This window comes from Drosophila mauritiana, chromosome 2R (assembly GCF_004382145.1).
Source record: "Drosophila mauritiana strain mau12 chromosome 2R, ASM438214v1, whole genome shotgun sequence".
NCBI classification, from domain to species: Eukaryota; Metazoa; Arthropoda; class Insecta; order Diptera; family Drosophilidae; genus Drosophila; species Drosophila mauritiana.
Window position 1 is genome coordinate 18,059,103 of NC_046668.1, and position 14,669 is coordinate 18,073,771.

At 41.2% G+C, this 14,669-nt stretch overlaps 34 non-coding genes and 6 pseudogenes across 34 annotated transcripts; 2 read left to right on the forward strand and 38 right to left on the reverse strand.

The window, feature by feature from the left end:
* Window positions 1-39: 39 nt before the first annotated feature.
* On the reverse strand, window positions 40-111 carry Trnae-uuc. The gene has a single exon. It is a non-coding gene; the product is annotated as a tRNA-Glu (tRNA).
* A 150-nt stretch (window positions 112-261) lies between these two features.
* On the reverse strand, window positions 262-333 carry Trnae-cuc. The gene has a single exon. It is a non-coding gene; the product is annotated as a tRNA-Glu (tRNA).
* A 409-nt stretch (window positions 334-742) lies between these two features.
* Window positions 743-814, forward strand: Trnae-cuc. Its single transcript has one exon. It is a non-coding gene; the product is annotated as a tRNA-Glu (tRNA).
* Window positions 815-1,182: 368 nt separating this feature from the next.
* Window positions 1,183-1,254, forward strand: Trnae-cuc. Its single transcript has one exon. It is a non-coding gene; the product is annotated as a tRNA-Glu (tRNA).
* A 402-nt stretch (window positions 1,255-1,656) lies between these two features.
* Window positions 1,657-1,775, reverse strand: LOC117138741. Its single transcript, XR_004459255.1, has one exon. It is a non-coding gene; the product is annotated as a 5S ribosomal RNA (ribosomal RNA).
* A 247-nt stretch (window positions 1,776-2,022) lies between these two features.
* LOC117138702 lies at window positions 2,023-2,141 on the reverse strand. Its single transcript, XR_004459219.1, has one exon. It is a non-coding gene; the product is annotated as a 5S ribosomal RNA (ribosomal RNA).
* Window positions 2,142-2,391: 250 nt separating this feature from the next.
* Window positions 2,392-2,510, reverse strand: LOC117138800. Its single transcript, XR_004459299.1, has one exon. It is a non-coding gene; the product is annotated as a 5S ribosomal RNA (ribosomal RNA).
* A 247-nt stretch (window positions 2,511-2,757) lies between these two features.
* On the reverse strand, window positions 2,758-2,876 carry LOC117138811. The gene has a single exon (XR_004459310.1). It is a non-coding gene; the product is annotated as a 5S ribosomal RNA (ribosomal RNA).
* A 250-nt stretch (window positions 2,877-3,126) lies between these two features.
* Window positions 3,127-3,245, reverse strand: LOC117138823. Its single transcript, XR_004459321.1, has one exon. It is a non-coding gene; the product is annotated as a 5S ribosomal RNA (ribosomal RNA).
* Window positions 3,246-3,492: 247 nt separating this feature from the next.
* Window positions 3,493-3,611, reverse strand: LOC117138749 (annotated as a pseudogene).
* A 250-nt stretch (window positions 3,612-3,861) lies between these two features.
* LOC117138747 lies at window positions 3,862-3,981 on the reverse strand. Its single transcript, XR_004459260.1, has one exon. It is a non-coding gene; the product is annotated as a 5S ribosomal RNA (ribosomal RNA).
* A 249-nt stretch (window positions 3,982-4,230) lies between these two features.
* Window positions 4,231-4,349, reverse strand: LOC117138834. The gene has a single exon (XR_004459332.1). It is a non-coding gene; the product is annotated as a 5S ribosomal RNA (ribosomal RNA).
* A 243-nt stretch (window positions 4,350-4,592) lies between these two features.
* Window positions 4,593-4,711, reverse strand: LOC117138728. Its single transcript, XR_004459243.1, has one exon. It is a non-coding gene; the product is annotated as a 5S ribosomal RNA (ribosomal RNA).
* Window positions 4,712-4,961: 250 nt separating this feature from the next.
* LOC117138708 lies at window positions 4,962-5,080 on the reverse strand. Its single transcript, XR_004459225.1, has one exon. It is a non-coding gene; the product is annotated as a 5S ribosomal RNA (ribosomal RNA).
* A 249-nt stretch (window positions 5,081-5,329) lies between these two features.
* Window positions 5,330-5,448, reverse strand: LOC117138721. Its single transcript, XR_004459236.1, has one exon. It is a non-coding gene; the product is annotated as a 5S ribosomal RNA (ribosomal RNA).
* A 248-nt stretch (window positions 5,449-5,696) lies between these two features.
* Window positions 5,697-5,815, reverse strand: LOC117138733. Its single transcript, XR_004459247.1, has one exon. It is a non-coding gene; the product is annotated as a 5S ribosomal RNA (ribosomal RNA).
* Window positions 5,816-6,057: 242 nt separating this feature from the next.
* LOC117138744 lies at window positions 6,058-6,176 on the reverse strand. Its single transcript, XR_004459258.1, has one exon. It is a non-coding gene; the product is annotated as a 5S ribosomal RNA (ribosomal RNA).
* A 249-nt stretch (window positions 6,177-6,425) lies between these two features.
* LOC117138756 lies at window positions 6,426-6,544 on the reverse strand. The gene has a single exon (XR_004459262.1). It is a non-coding gene; the product is annotated as a 5S ribosomal RNA (ribosomal RNA).
* Window positions 6,545-6,794: 250 nt separating this feature from the next.
* Window positions 6,795-6,913, reverse strand: LOC117138765. The gene has a single exon (XR_004459266.1). It is a non-coding gene; the product is annotated as a 5S ribosomal RNA (ribosomal RNA).
* A 234-nt stretch (window positions 6,914-7,147) lies between these two features.
* On the reverse strand, window positions 7,148-7,265 carry LOC117138759 (annotated as a pseudogene).
* A 250-nt stretch (window positions 7,266-7,515) lies between these two features.
* LOC117138730 lies at window positions 7,516-7,634 on the reverse strand. The gene has a single exon (XR_004459244.1). It is a non-coding gene; the product is annotated as a 5S ribosomal RNA (ribosomal RNA).
* A 250-nt stretch (window positions 7,635-7,884) lies between these two features.
* Window positions 7,885-8,003, reverse strand: LOC117138776. Its single transcript, XR_004459277.1, has one exon. It is a non-coding gene; the product is annotated as a 5S ribosomal RNA (ribosomal RNA).
* Window positions 8,004-8,253: 250 nt separating this feature from the next.
* On the reverse strand, window positions 8,254-8,372 carry LOC117138720. Its single transcript, XR_004459235.1, has one exon. It is a non-coding gene; the product is annotated as a 5S ribosomal RNA (ribosomal RNA).
* Window positions 8,373-8,622: 250 nt separating this feature from the next.
* LOC117138788 lies at window positions 8,623-8,741 on the reverse strand. The gene has a single exon (XR_004459288.1). It is a non-coding gene; the product is annotated as a 5S ribosomal RNA (ribosomal RNA).
* A 250-nt stretch (window positions 8,742-8,991) lies between these two features.
* On the reverse strand, window positions 8,992-9,110 carry LOC117138750 (annotated as a pseudogene).
* Window positions 9,111-9,360: 250 nt separating this feature from the next.
* LOC117138751 lies at window positions 9,361-9,479 on the reverse strand (annotated as a pseudogene).
* Window positions 9,480-9,729: 250 nt separating this feature from the next.
* On the reverse strand, window positions 9,730-9,848 carry LOC117138798. Its single transcript, XR_004459297.1, has one exon. It is a non-coding gene; the product is annotated as a 5S ribosomal RNA (ribosomal RNA).
* Window positions 9,849-10,098: 250 nt separating this feature from the next.
* LOC117138799 lies at window positions 10,099-10,217 on the reverse strand. Its single transcript, XR_004459298.1, has one exon. It is a non-coding gene; the product is annotated as a 5S ribosomal RNA (ribosomal RNA).
* A 250-nt stretch (window positions 10,218-10,467) lies between these two features.
* On the reverse strand, window positions 10,468-10,586 carry LOC117138722. The gene has a single exon (XR_004459237.1). It is a non-coding gene; the product is annotated as a 5S ribosomal RNA (ribosomal RNA).
* A 250-nt stretch (window positions 10,587-10,836) lies between these two features.
* Window positions 10,837-10,955, reverse strand: LOC117138801. The gene has a single exon (XR_004459300.1). It is a non-coding gene; the product is annotated as a 5S ribosomal RNA (ribosomal RNA).
* Window positions 10,956-11,205: 250 nt separating this feature from the next.
* On the reverse strand, window positions 11,206-11,324 carry LOC117138752 (annotated as a pseudogene).
* A 250-nt stretch (window positions 11,325-11,574) lies between these two features.
* On the reverse strand, window positions 11,575-11,693 carry LOC117138753 (annotated as a pseudogene).
* A 250-nt stretch (window positions 11,694-11,943) lies between these two features.
* Window positions 11,944-12,062, reverse strand: LOC117138802. The gene has a single exon (XR_004459301.1). It is a non-coding gene; the product is annotated as a 5S ribosomal RNA (ribosomal RNA).
* Window positions 12,063-12,312: 250 nt separating this feature from the next.
* LOC117138803 lies at window positions 12,313-12,431 on the reverse strand. Its single transcript, XR_004459302.1, has one exon. It is a non-coding gene; the product is annotated as a 5S ribosomal RNA (ribosomal RNA).
* Window positions 12,432-12,680: 249 nt separating this feature from the next.
* Window positions 12,681-12,799, reverse strand: LOC117138804. Its single transcript, XR_004459303.1, has one exon. It is a non-coding gene; the product is annotated as a 5S ribosomal RNA (ribosomal RNA).
* Window positions 12,800-13,049: 250 nt separating this feature from the next.
* On the reverse strand, window positions 13,050-13,168 carry LOC117138805. Its single transcript, XR_004459304.1, has one exon. It is a non-coding gene; the product is annotated as a 5S ribosomal RNA (ribosomal RNA).
* Window positions 13,169-13,417: 249 nt separating this feature from the next.
* On the reverse strand, window positions 13,418-13,536 carry LOC117138806. The gene has a single exon (XR_004459305.1). It is a non-coding gene; the product is annotated as a 5S ribosomal RNA (ribosomal RNA).
* Window positions 13,537-13,779: 243 nt separating this feature from the next.
* LOC117138731 lies at window positions 13,780-13,898 on the reverse strand. Its single transcript, XR_004459245.1, has one exon. It is a non-coding gene; the product is annotated as a 5S ribosomal RNA (ribosomal RNA).
* A 243-nt stretch (window positions 13,899-14,141) lies between these two features.
* On the reverse strand, window positions 14,142-14,260 carry LOC117138807. The gene has a single exon (XR_004459306.1). It is a non-coding gene; the product is annotated as a 5S ribosomal RNA (ribosomal RNA).
* Window positions 14,261-14,502: 242 nt separating this feature from the next.
* On the reverse strand, window positions 14,503-14,621 carry LOC117138808. Its single transcript, XR_004459307.1, has one exon. It is a non-coding gene; the product is annotated as a 5S ribosomal RNA (ribosomal RNA).
* Window positions 14,622-14,669: the final 48 nt, after the last annotated feature.

Genomic DNA, 14,669 nt, shown 5'->3' on the forward strand with positions numbered 1-14,669 from the left:
AAAAAATTGAATTACATTTTATGTCAAAAAGTTATTACCTTCCCATACCGGGAATCGAACCCGGGCCTTCTGGGTGAAAGCCAGATATCCTAGCCACTAGACCATATGGGATACATTTATTTGAAACCCAATGTTAGTCAAAACCCAATGTTAGTTTTAGTCCCAAACTCTTTGCTACCAGGTGTATATGTTAACACCTGTGAAATTTTACCTAAACATGACGCGTCACAACAAAAAATAAAACAAAATTACAGTTGCTTGTTCCCATACCGGGAATTGAACCCGGGCCTCCCGGGTGAGAGCCGGGTATCCTAACCACTAGACAATATGGGAGACGCACTGGTTTCGTCAAATAACATATTTACACGAAAACCTTATAGAGTTGCTTTAAATTACCTCAATGTCATTCTTCATATGCAAAATGAAAACTCATATGTATATATACACTTTTTTACAAGCAAAGTACGTATTCATAGAAACTATAAAACGGTTGTGGTTCATAAGATACATGTATATTAAGCTTTATGAGACATTTTAGTGAGGAAGTCAATGTGGTATGATATGGTCCTGCTCCAACAAGATGTGTGACTTGGTCCAAACTTATCCCGATATTTGCTTGCAAACTACTTCTTTTATCGTATCGAAGCACTTGTTAATCATAGCTTTAGCTTACCATAGCAATGTTTCGCTTTTAGTGCCAACTTTGCAACCTAATATGTTTATTGGCAATGCAAGAACTATCTCCCATATTGTCTAGTGGTTAGGATACCCGGCTCTCACCCGGGAGGCCCGGGTTCAATTCCCGGTATGGGAATTATTGTGACGTAGGTTTTGACAACTTGCTTCTTTTTTTTTTTCTTTTTTTCAGAAAAAACTTAATTTTCATCTTTGATGACAAAATCAAGAAGAAATAAGAAGTATTTTTTGGACATATATTAAATTTAATTATTTAAATCGACCGCGATGTATATGTTTTTTGTTAGCATATAACTCAAATATACATATGCAGATTTGCGATATGGTAGAAAAATATGTAGCGACTGTATAAACTGTTAAATATCCTCTTTTTCCACCTGATTAGATTCTTTGCACTATACATTAATGCAAAGACTCTAAAAAATGATATTGTCTTTGCTTTATTAATGGTATCAAACGTTTTATTTTGTGCATTTGGATAACATATCCCATATTGTCTAGTGGTTAGGATACCCGGCTCTCACCCGGGAGGCCCGGGTTCAATTCCCGGTATGGGAATTTTTGATTCATTTTATAACCATTATTTTAGTAGGCAAGAAATAATATCAAGAATTAAAAATCCGAATAACATCATTACGACGCACCAAAAGCTGCTTAAGTGGAACGCTGCTTAATTTCGGTGATCGGACGAGAACCGATGTATTCAGCGTGGTATGGTCGTTGGCGAAAGTCGCTGGGCTAAACAGTGTCCTTATACTCTGATATTCAGTTATGCCCATAGACTGAAATAGACTGTTTTTTTTTACCATTGGGTTTTAGATATCGTAATAAAGATATAAAAGATTAATGAGTGGAAGACAAAATTTGAAATTAGGTGAACAAAGTTTTCATTCTGATTTGTAGCCAATAGCCAATAATGCTAGAATAAAAACTAAGAAGGCAGCAAAAAGTTGTGGACGAGGCCAACAACACGCGGTGTTCCCAAGCGGTCCCACATCTAAGTACTAACCGCGCCCGACGCTGCTTAATTTCGGTGATCGGACGAGAACCGATGTATTCAGCGTGGTATGGTCGTTGGCGAAAGTCGTTGGGCTAAACAGTGTCCTTATACTCTGATATTCAGTTATGCCCATAGACTGAAATAGACTGTTTTTGTACCATTGGGTTTTAGATATCGTAATAAAGATATAAAAGATTAATGAGTGGAAGACAAAATTTGAAATTAGGTGAACAAAGTTTTCATTCTGATTTGTAGCCAATAGCCAATAATGCTAGAATAAAAACTAAGAAGGCAGCAGGCAGCAGGCAGCAAAAAGTTGTGGACGAGGCCAACAACACGCGGTGTTCCCAAGCGGTCCCCCATCTAAGTACTAACCGCGCCCGACGCTGCTTAATTTCGGTGATCGGACGAGAACCGATGTATTCAGCGTGGTATGGTCGTTGGCGAAAGTCGCTGGGCTAAACAGTGTCCTTATACTCTGATATTCAGTTATGCCCATAGACTGAAATAGACTGTTTTTTTTTTACCATTGGGTTTTAGATATCGTAATAAAGATATAAAAGATTAATGAGTGGAAGACAAAATTTGAAATTAGGTGAACAAAGTTTTCATTCTGATTTGTAGCCAATAGCCAATAATGCTAGAATAAAAACTAAGAAGGCAGCAGGCAGCAGGCAGCAAAAAGTTGTGGACGAGGCCAACAACACGCGGTGTTCCCAAGCGGTCCCCCATCTAAGTACTAACCGCGCCCGACGCTGCTTAATTTCGGTGATCGGACGAGAACCGATGTATTCAGCGTGGTATGGTCGTTGGCGAAAGTCGTTGGGCTAAACAGTGTCCTTATACTCTGATATTCAGTTATGCCCATAGACTGAAATAGACTGTTTTTGTACCATTGGGTTTTAGATATCGTAATAAAGATATAAAAGATTAATGAGTGGAAGACAAAATTTGAAATTAGGTGAACAAAGTTTTCATTCTGATTTGTAGCCAATAGCCAATAATGCTAGAATAAAAACTAAGAAGGCAGCAGGCAGCAGGCAGCAAAAAGTTGTGGACGAGGCCAACAACACGCGGTGTTCCCAAGCGGTCCCCCATCTAAGTACTAACCGCGCCCGACGCTGCTTAATTTCGGTGATCGGACGAGAACCGATGTATTCAGCGTGGTATGGTCGTTGGCGAAAGTCGCTGGGTTAAACAGTGTCCTTATACTCTGATATTCAGTTATGCCCATAGACTGAAATAGACTGTTTTTTTTTTACCATTGGGTTTTAGATATCGTAATAAAGATATAAAAGATTAATGAGTGGAAGACAAAATTTGAAATTAGGTGAACAAAGTTTTCATTCTGATTTGTAGCCAATAGCCAATAATGCTAGAATAAAAACTAAGAAGGCAGCAGGCAGCAGGCAGCAAAAAGTTGTGGACGAGGCCAACAACACGCGGTGTTCCCAAGCGGTCCCCCATCTAAGTACTAACCGCGCCCGACGCTGCTTAATTTCGGTGATCGGACGAGAACCGATGTATTCAGCGTGGTATGGTCGTTGGCGAAAGTCGTTGGGCTAAACAGTGTCCTTATACTCTGATATTCAGTTATGCCCATAGACTGAAATAGACTGTTTTTGTACCATTGGGTTTTAGATATCGTAATAAAGATATAAAAGATTAATGAGTGGAAGACAAAATTTGAAATTAGGTGAACAAAGTTTTCATTCTGATTTGTAGCCAATAGCCTATAATGCTAGAATAAAAACTAAGAAGGCAGCAGGCAGCAGGCAGGAAAAAGTTGTGGACGAGGCCAACAACAGGCGGTGTTCCCAAGCGGTCCCTCATCTAAGTACTAACCGCGCCCGACGCTGCTTAATTTCGGTGATCGGACGAGAACCGATGTATTCAGCGTGGTATGGTCGTTGGCGAAAGTCGCTGGGCTAAACAGTGTCCTTATACTCTGATATTCAGTTATGCCCATAGACTGAAATAGACTGTTTTTTTTTTACCATTGGGTTTTAGATATCGTAATAAAGATATAAAAGATTAATGAGTGGAAGACAAAATTTGAAATTAGGTGAACAAAGTTTTCATTCTGATTTGTAGCCAATAGCCAATAATGCTAGAATAAAAACTAAGAAGGCAGCAGGCAGCAGGCAGCAAAAAGTTGTGGACGAGGCCAACAACACGCGGTGTTCCCAAGCGGTCCCCCCATCTAAGTACTAACCGCGCCCGACGCTGCTTAATTTCGGTGATCGGACGAGAACCGATGTATTCAGCGTGGTATGGTCGTTGGCGAAAGTCGCTGGGCTAAACAGTGTCCTTATACTCTGATATTCAGTTATGCCCATAGACTGAAATAGACTGTTTTTTTTTACCATTGGGTTTTAGATATCGTAATAAAGATATAAAAGATTAATGAGTGGAAGACAAAATTTGAAATTAGGTGAACAAAGTTTTCATTCTGATTTGTAGCCAATAGCCAATAATGCTAGAATAAAAACTAAGAAGGCAGCAGGCAGCAGGCAGCAAAAAGTTGTGGACGAGGCCAACAACACGCGGTGTTCCCAAGCGGTCCCCCATCTAAGTACTAACCGCGCCCGACGCTGCTTAATTTCGGTGATCGGACGAGAACCGATGTATTCAGCGTGGTATGGTCGTTGGCGAAAGTCGCTGGGCTAAACAGTGTCCTTATACTCTGATATTCAGTTATGCCCATAGACTGAAATAGACTGTTTTTTTTTTACCATTGGGTTTTAGATATCGTAATAAAGATATAAAAGATTAATGAGTGGAAGACAAAATTTGAAATTAGGTGAACAAAGTTTTCATTCTGATTTGTAGCCAATAGCCAATAATGCTAGAATAAAAACTAAGAAGGCAGCAGGCAGCAAAAAGTTGTGGACGAGGCCAACAACACGCGGTGTTCCCAAGCGGTCCCTCATCTAAGTACTAACCGCGCCCGACGCTGCTTAATTTCGGTGATCGGACGAGAACCGATGTATTCAGCGTGGTATGGTCGTTGGCGAAAGTCGCTGGGTTAAACAGTGTCCTTATACTCTGATATTCAGTTATGCCCATAGACTGAAATAGACTGTTTTTTTTTTACCATTGGGTTTTAGATATCGTAATAAAGATATAAAAGATTAATGAGTAGAAGACAAAATTTGAAATTAGGTGAACAAAGTTTTCATTCTGATTTGTAGCCAATAGCCAATAATGCTAGAATAAAAACTAAGAAGGCAGCAGGCAGCAGGCAGCAAAAAGTTGTGGACGAGGCCAACAACACGCGGTGTTCCCAAGCGGTCCCCCATCTAAGTACTAACCGCGCCCGACGCTGCTTAATTTCGGTGATCGGACGAGAACCGATGTATTCAGCGTGGTATGGTCGTTGGCGAAAGTCGCTGGGCTAAACAGTGTCCTTATACTCTGATATTCAGTTATGCCCATAGACTGAAATAGACTGTTTTTTTTTACCATTGGGTTTTAGATATCGTAATAAAGATATAAAAGATTAATGAGTGGAAGACAAAATTTGAAATTAGGTGAACAAAGTTTTCATTCTGATTTGTAGCCAATAGCCAATAATGCTAGAATAAAAACTAAGAAGGCAGCAGGCAGCAGGCAGCAAAAAGTTGTGGACGAGGCCAACAACACGCGGTGTTCCCAAGCGGTCCCCCATCTAAGTACTAACCGCGCCCGACGCTGCTTAATTTCGGTGATCGGACGAGAACCGATGTATTCAGCGTGGTATGGTCGTTGGCGAAAGTCGCTGGGCTAAACAGTGTCCTTATACTCTGATATTCAGTTATGCCCATAGACTGAAATAGACTGTTTTTTTTACCATTGGGTTTTAGATATCGTAATAAAGATATAAAAGATTAATGAGTGGAAGACAAAATTTGAAATTAGGTGAACAAAGTTTTCATTCTGATTTGTAGCCAATAGCCAATAATGCTAGAATAAAAACTAAGAAGGCAGCAGGCAGCAGGCAGCAAAAAGTTGTGGACGAGGCCAACAACACGCGGTGTTCCCAAGCGGTCCCCCATCTAAGTACTAACCGCGCCCGACGCTGCTTAATTTCGGTGATCGGACGAGAACCGATGTATTCAGCGTGGTATGGTCGTTGGCGAAAGTCGCTGGGCTAAACAGTGTCCTTATACTCTGATATTCAGTTATGCCCATAGACTGAAATAGACTGTTTTTTTTTACCATTGGGTTTTAGATATCGTAATAAAGATATAAAAGATTAATGAGTGGAAGACAAAATTTGAAATTAGGTGAACAAAGTTTTCATTCTGATTTGTAGCCAATAGCCAATAATGCTAGAATAAAAACTAAGAAGGCAGCAGGCAGCAAAAAGTTGTGGACCAGGCCAACAACACGCGGTGTTCCCAAGCGGTCCCCCATCTAAGTACTAACCGCGCCCGACGCTGCTTAATTTCGGTGATCGGACGAGAACCGATGTATTCAGCGTGGTATGGTCGTTGGCGAAAGTCGTTGGGCTAAACAGTGTCCTTATACTCTGATATTCAGTTATGCCCATAGACTGAAATAGACTGTTTTTTTTTACCATTGGGTTTTAGATATCGTAATAAAGATATAAAAGATTAATGAGTGGAAGACAAAATTTGAAATTAGGTGAACAAAGTTTTCATTCTGATTTGTAGCCAATAGCCAATAATGCTAGAATAAAAACTAAGAAGGCAGCAGGCAGCAGGCAGCAAAAAGTTGTGGACGAGGCCAACAACACGCGGTGTTCCCAAGCGGTCCCCCATCTAAGTACTAACCGCGCCCGACGCTGCTTAATTTCGGTGATCGGACGAGAACCGATGTATTCAGCGTGGTATGGTCGTTGGCGAAAGTCGCTGGGTTAAACAGTGTCCTTATACTCTGATATTCAGTTATGCCCATAGACTGAAATAGACTGTTTTTTTTTTACCATTGGGTTTTAGATATCGTAATAAAGATATAAAAGATTAATGAGTGGAAGACAAAATTTGAAATTAGGTGAACAAAGTTTTCATTCTGATTTGTAGCCAATAGCCAATAATGCTAGAATAAAAACTAAGAAGGCAGCAGGCAGCAGGCAGCAAAAAGTTGTGGACGAGGCCAACAACACGCGGTGTTCCCAAGCGGTCCCCCATCTAAGTACTAACCGCGCCCGACGCTGCTTAATTTCGGTGATCGGACGAGAACCGATGTATTCAGCGTGGTATGGTCGTTGGCGAAAGTCGCTGGGCTAAACAGTGTCCTTATACTCTGATATTCAGAAATAGACTGTTTTTTTTTTACCATTGGGTTTTAGATATCGTAATAAAGATATAAAAGATTAATGAGTAGAAGACAAAATTTGAAATTAGGTGAACAAAGTTTTCATTCTGATTTGTAGCCAATAGCCTATAATGCTAGAATAAAAACTAAGAAGGCAGCAGGCAGCAGGCAGGAAAAAGTTGTGGACGAGGCCAACAACAGGCGGTGTTCCCAGCGGTCCCTCATCTAAGTACTAACCGCGCCCGACGCTGCTTAATTTCGGTGATCGGACGAGAACCGATGTATTCAGCGTGGTATGGTCGTTGGCGAAAGTCGCTGGGCTAAACAGTGTCCTTATACTCTGATATTCAGTTATGCCCATAGACTGAAATAGACTGTTTTTTTTTTACCATTGGGTTTTAGATATCGTAATAAAGATATAAAAGATTAATGAGTGGAAGACAAAATTTGAAATTAGGTGAACAAAGTTTTCATTCTGATTTGTAGCCAATAGCCAATAATGCTAGAATAAAAACTAAGAAGGCAGCAGGCAGCAGGCAGCAAAAAGTTGTGGACCAGGCCAACAACACGCGGTGTTCCCAAGCGGTCCCTCATCTAAGTACTAACCGCGCCCGACGCTGCTTAATTTCGGTGATCGGACGAGAACCGATGTATTCAGCGTGGTATGGTCGTTGGCGAAAGTCGCTGGGCTAAACAGTGTCCTTATACTCTGATATTCAGTTATGCCCATAGACTGAAATAGACTGTTTTTTTTTTACCATTGGGTTTTAGATATCGTAATAAAGATATAAAAGATTAATGAGTGGAAGACAAAATTTGAAATTAGGTGAACAAAGTTTTCATTCTGATTTGTAGCCAATAGCCAATAATGCTAGAATAAAAACTAAGAAGGCAGCAGGCAGCAGGCAGCAAAAAGTTGTGGACGAGGCCAACAACACGCGGTGTTCCCAAGCGGTCCCCCATCTAAGTACTAACCGCGCCCGACGCTGCTTAATTTCGGTGATCGGACGAGAACCGATGTATTCAGCGTGGTATGGTCGTTGGCGAAAGTCGCTGGGCTAAACAGTGTCCTTATACTCTGATATTCAGTTATGCCCATAGACTGAAATAGACTGTTTTTTTTTTACCATTGGGTTTTAGATATCGTAATAAAGATATAAAAGATTAATGAGTGGAAGACAAAATTTGAAATTAGGTGAACAAAGTTTTCATTCTGATTTGTAGCCAATAGCCAATAATGCTAGAATAAAAACTAAGAAGGCAGCAGGCAGCAGGCAGCAAAAAGTTGTGGACGAGGCCAACAACACGCGGTGTTCCCAAGCGGTCCCCCATCTAAGTACTAACCGCGCCCGACGCTGCTTAATTTCGGTGATCGGACGAGAACCGATGTATTCAACGTGGTATGGTCGTTGGCGAAAGTCGTTGGGCTAAACAGTGTCCTTATACTCTGATATTCAGTTATGCCCATAGACTGAAATAGACTGTTTTTTTTTTACCATTGGGTTTTAGATATCGTAATAAAGATATAAAAGATTAATGAGTGGAAGACAAAATTTGAAATTAGGTGAACAAAGTTTTCATTCTGATTTGTAGCCAATAGCCAATAATGCTAGAATAAAAACTAAGAAGGCAGCAGGCAGCAGGCAGCAAAAAGTTGTGGACGAGGCCAACAACACGCGGTGTTCCCAAGCGGTCCCCCATCTAAGTACTAACCGCGCCCGACGCTGCTTAATTTCGGTGATCGGACGAGAACCGATGTATTCAGCGTGGTATGGTCGTTGGCGAAAGTCGCTGGGCTAAACAGTGTCCTTATACTCTGATATTCAGTTATGCCCATAGACTGAAATAGACTGTTTTTTTTTTACCATTGGGTTTTAGATATCGTAATAAAGATATAAAAGATTAATGAGTAGAAGACAAAATTTGAAATTAGGTGAACAAAGTTTTCATTCTGATTTGTAGCCAATAGCCTATAATGCTAGAATAAAAACTAAGAAGGCAGCAGGCAACGGGCAGGAAAAAGTTGTGGACGAGGCCAACAACAGGCGGTGTTCCCAAGCGGTCCCTCATCTAAGTACTAACCGCGCCCGACGCTGCTTAATTTCGGTGATCGGACGAGAACCGATGTATTCAGCGTGGTATGGTCGTTGGCGAAAGTCGCTGGGCTAAACAGTGTCCTTATACTCTGATATTCAGTTATGCCCATAGACTGAAATAGACTGTTTTTTTTTTACCATTGGGTTTTAGATATCGTAATAAAGATATAAAAGATTAATGAGTGGAAGACAAAATTTGAAATTAGGTGAACAAAGTTTTCATTCTGATTTGTAGCCAATAGCCTATAATGCTAGAATAAAAACTAAGAAGGCAGCAGGCAACAGGCAGGAAAAAGTTGTGGACGAGGCCAACAACAGGCGGTGTTCCCAAGCGGTCCCTCATCTAAGTACTAACCGCGCCCGACGCTGCTTAATTTCGGTGATCGGACGAGAACCGATGTATTCAGCGTGGTATGGTCGTTGGCGAAAGTCGCTGGGCTAAACAGTGTCCTTATACTCTGATATTCAGTTATGCCCATAGACTGAAATAGACTGTTTTTTTTTTACCATTGGGTTTTAGATATCGTAATAAAGATATAAAAGATTAATGAGTGGAAGACAAAATTTGAAATTAGGTGAACAAAGTTTTCATTCTGATTTGTAGCCAATAGCCAATAATGCTAGAATAAAAACTAAGAAGGCAGCAGGCAGCAGGCAGCAAAAAGTTGTGGACGAGGCCAACAACACGCGGTGTTCCCAAGCGGTCCCCCATCTAAGTACTAACCGCGCCCGACGCTGCTTAATTTCGGTGATCGGACGAGAACCGATGTATTCAGCGTGGTATGGTCGTTGGCGAAAGTCGCTGGGCTAAACAGTGTCCTTATACTCTGATATTCAGTTATGCCCATAGACTGAAATAGACTGTTTTTTTTTTACCATTGGGTTTTAGATATCGTAATAAAGATATAAAAGATTAATGAGTGGAAGACAAAATTTGAAATTAGGTGAACAAAGTTTTCATTCTGATTTGTAGCCAATAGCCAATAATGCTAGAATAAAAACTAAGAAGGCAGCAGGCAGCAGGCAGCAAAAAGTTGTGGACGAGGCCAACAACACGCGGTGTTCCCAAGCGGTCCCCCATCTAAGTACTAACCGCGCCCGACGCTGCTTAATTTCGGTGATCGGACGAGAACCGATGTATTCAGCGTGGTATGGTCGTTGGCGAAAGTCGCTGGGCTAAACAGTGTCCTTATACTCTGATATTCAGTTATGCCCATAGACTGAAATAGACTGTTTTTTTTTTACCATTGGGTTTTAGATATCGTAATAAAGATATAAAAGATTAATGAGTGGAAGACAAAATTTGAAATTAGGTGAACAAAGTTTTCATTCTGATTTGTAGCCAATAGCCAATAATGCTAGAATAAAAACTAAGAAGGCAGCAGGCAGCAGGCAGCAAAAAGTTGTGGACGAGGCCAACAACACGCGGTGTTCCCAAGCGGTCCCCCATCTAAGTACTAACCGCGCCCGACGCTGCTTAATTTCGGTGATCGGACGAGAACCGATGTATTCAACGTGGTATGGTCGTTGGCGAAAGTCGTTGGGCTAAACAGTGTCCTTATACTCTGATATTCAGTTATGCCCATAGACTGAAATAGACTGTTTTTTTTTTACCATTGGGTTTTAGATATCGTAATAAAGATATAAAAGATTAATGAGTGGAAGACAAAATTTGAAATTAGGTGAACAAAGTTTTCATTCTGATTTGTAGCCAATAGCCAATAATGCTAGAATAAAAACTAAGAAGGCAGCAGGCAGCAGGCAGCAAAAAGTTGTGGACGAGGCCAACAACACGCGGTGTTCCCAAGCGGTCCCCCATCTAAGTACTAACCGCGCCCGACGCTGCTTAATTTCGGTGATCGGACGAGAACCGATGTATTCAGCGTGGTATGGTCGTTGGCGAAAGTCGCTGGGCTAAACAGTGTCCTTATACTCTGATATTCAGTTATGCCCATAGACTGAAATAGACTGTTTTTTTTTTACCATTGGGTTTTAGATATCGTAATAAAGATATAAAAGATTAATGAGTAGAAGACAAAATTTGAAATTAGGTGAACAAAGTTTTCATTCTGATTTGTAGCCAATAGCCTATAATGCTAGAATAAAAACTAAGAAGGCAGCAGGCAACGGGCAGGAAAAAGTTGTGGACGAGGCCAACAACAGGCGGTGTTCCCAAGCGGTCCCTCATCTAAGTACTAACCGCGCCCGACGCTGCTTAATTTCGGTGATCGGACGAGAACCGATGTATTCAGCGTGGTATGGTCGTTGGCGAAAGTCGCTGGGCTAAACAGTGTCCTTATACTCTGATATTCAGTTATGCCCATAGACTGAAATAGACTGTTTTTTTTTTACCATTGGGTTTTAGATATCGTAATAAAGATATAAAAGATTAATGAGTGGAAGACAAAATTTGAAATTAGGTGAACAAAGTTTTCATTCTGATTTGTAGCCAATAGCCTATAATGCTAGAATAAAAACTAAGAAGGCAGCAGGCAACAGGCAGGAAAAAGTTGTGGACGAGGCCAACAACAGGCGGTGTTCCCAAGCGGTCCCTCATCTAAGTACTAACCGCGCCCGACGCTGCTTAATTTCGGTGATCGGACGAGAACCGATGTATTCAGCGTGGTATGGTCGTTGGCGAAAGTCGCTGGGCTAAACAGTGTCCTTATACTCTGATATTCAGTTATGCCCATAGACTGAAATAGACTGTTTTTTTTTTACCATTGGGTTTTAGATATCGTAATAAAGATATAAAAGATTAATGAGTGGAAGACAAAATTTGAAATTAGGTGAACAAAGTTTTCATTCTGATTTGTAGCCAATAGCCAATAATGCTAGAATAAAAACTAAGAAGGCAGCAGGCAGCAGGCAGCAAAAAGTTGTGGACGAGGCCAACAACACGCGGTGTTCCCAAGCGGTCCCCCATCTAAGTACTAACCGCGCCCGACGCTGCTTAATTTCGGTGATCGGACGAGAACCGATGTATTCAGCGTGGTATGGTCGTTGGCGAAAGTCGCTGGGCTAAACAGTGTCCTTATACTCTGATATTCAGTTATGCCCATAGACTGAAATAGACTGTTTTTTTTTTACCATTGGGTTTTAGATATCGTAATAAAGATATAAAAGATTAATGAGTGGAAGACAAAATTTGAAATTAGGTGAACAAAGTTTTCATTCTGATTTGTAGCCAATAGCCAATAATGCTAGAATAAAAACTAAGAAGGCAGCAGGCAGCAGGCAGCAAAAAGTTGTGGACGAGGCCAACAACACGCGGTGTTCCCAAGCGGTCCCCCATCTAAGTACTAACCGCGCCCGACGCTGCTTAATTTCGGTGATCGGACGAGAACCGATGTATTCAGCGTGGTATGGTCGTTGGCGAAAGTCGCTGGGCTAAACAGTGTCCTTATACTCTGATATTCAGTTATGCCCATAGACTGAAATAGACTGTTTTTTTTTTACCATTGGGTTTTAGATATCGTAATAAAGATATAAAAGATTAATGAGTGAAAGACAAATTTGAAATTAGGTGAACAAAGTTTTCATTCTGATTTGTAGCCAATAGCCAATAATGCTAGAATAAAAACTAAGAAGGCAGCAGGCAGCAGGCAGCAAAAAGTTGTGGACGAGGCCAACAACACGCGGTGTTCCCAAGCGGTCCCCCATCTAAGTACTAACCGCGCCCGACGCTGCTTAATTTCGGTGATCGGACGAGAACCGATGTATTCAGCGTGGTATGGTCGTTGGCGAAAGTCGCTGGGCTAAACAGTGTCCTTATACTCTGATATTCAGTTATGCCCATAGACTGAAATAGACTGTTTTTTTTTTACCATTGGGTTTTAGATATCGTAATAAAGATATAAAAGATTAATGAGTGGAAGACAAAATTTGAAATTAGGTGAACAAAGTTTTCATTCTGATTTGTAGCCAATAGCCAATAATGCTAGAATAAAAACTAAGAAGGCAGCAGGCAGCAGGCAGCAAAAAGTTGTGGACGAGGCCAACAACACGCGGTGTTCCCAAGCGGTCCCCCATCTAAGTACTAACCGCGCCCGACGCTGCTTAATTTCGGTGATCGGACGAGAACCGATGTATTCAGCGTGGTATGGTCGTTGGCGAAAGTCGCTGGGCTAAACAGTGTCCTTATACTCTGATATTCAGTTATGCCCATAGACTGAAATAGACTGTTTTTTTTTACCATTGGGTTTTAGATATCGTAATAAAGATATAAAAGATTAATGAGTGGAAGACAAAATTTGAAATTAGGTGAACAAAGTTTTCATTCTGATTTGTAGCCAATAGCCAATAATGCTAGAATAAAAACTAAGAAGGCAGCAGGCAGCAGGCAGCAAAAAGTTGTGGACGAGGCCAACAACACGCGGTGTTCCCAAGCGGTCCCCCATCTAAGTACTAACCGCGCCCGACGCTGCTTAATTTCGGTGATCGGACGAGAACCGATGTATTCAGCGTGGTATGGTCGTTGGCGAAAGTCGCTGGGCTAAACAGTGTCCTTATACTCTGATATTCAGTTATGCCCATAGACTGAAATAGACTGTTTTTTTTTTACCATTGGGTTTTAGATATCGTAATAAAGATATAAAAGATTAATGAGTGGAAGACAAAATTTGAAATTAGGTGAACAAAGTTTTCATTCTGATTTGTAGCCAATAGCCAATAATGCTAGAATAAAAACTAAGAAGGCAGCAGGCAGCAAAAAGTTGTGGACGAGGCCAACAACACGCGGTGTTCCCAAGCGGTCCCTCATCTAAGTACTAACCGCGCCCGACGCTGCTTAATTTCGGTGATCGGACGAGAACCGATGTATTCAGCGTGGTATGGTCGTTGGCGAAAGTCGCTGGGCTAAACAGTGTCCTTATACTCTGATATTCAGTTATGCCCATAGACTGAAATAGACTGTTTTTTTTTTACCATTGGGTTTTAGATATCGTAATAAAGATATAAAAGATTAATGAGTGGAAGACAAAATTTGAAATTAGGTGAATAAAGTTTTCATTCTGATTTGTAGCCAATAGCCAATAATGCTAGAATAAAAACTAAGAAGGCAGCAGGCAGCAAAAAGTTGTGGACGAGGCCAACAACACGCGGTGTTCCCAAGCGGTCCCCCATCTAAGTACTAACCGCGCCCGACGCTGCTTAATTTCGGTGATCGGACGAGAACCGATGTATTCAGCGTGGTATGGTCGTTGGCGAAAGTCGCTGGGCTAAACAGTGTCCTTATACTCTGATATTCAGTTATGCCCATAGACTGAAATAGACTGTTTTTTTTTACCATTGGGTTTTAGATATCGTAATAAAGATATAAAAGATTAATGAGTGGAAGACAAAATTTGAAATTAGGTGAACAAAGTTTTCATTCTGATTTGTAGCCAATAGCCAATAATGCTAGAATAAAAACTAAGAAGGCAGCAGGCAGCAAAAAGTTGTGGACGAGGCCAACAACACGCGGTGTTCCCAAGCGGTCCCCCATCTAAGTACTAACCGCGCCCGACGCTGCTTAATTTCGGTGATCGGACGAGAACCGATGTATTCAGCGTGGTATGGTCGTTGGCGAAAGTCGCTGGGCTAAACAGTGTCCTTATACTCTGATATTCAGAAAT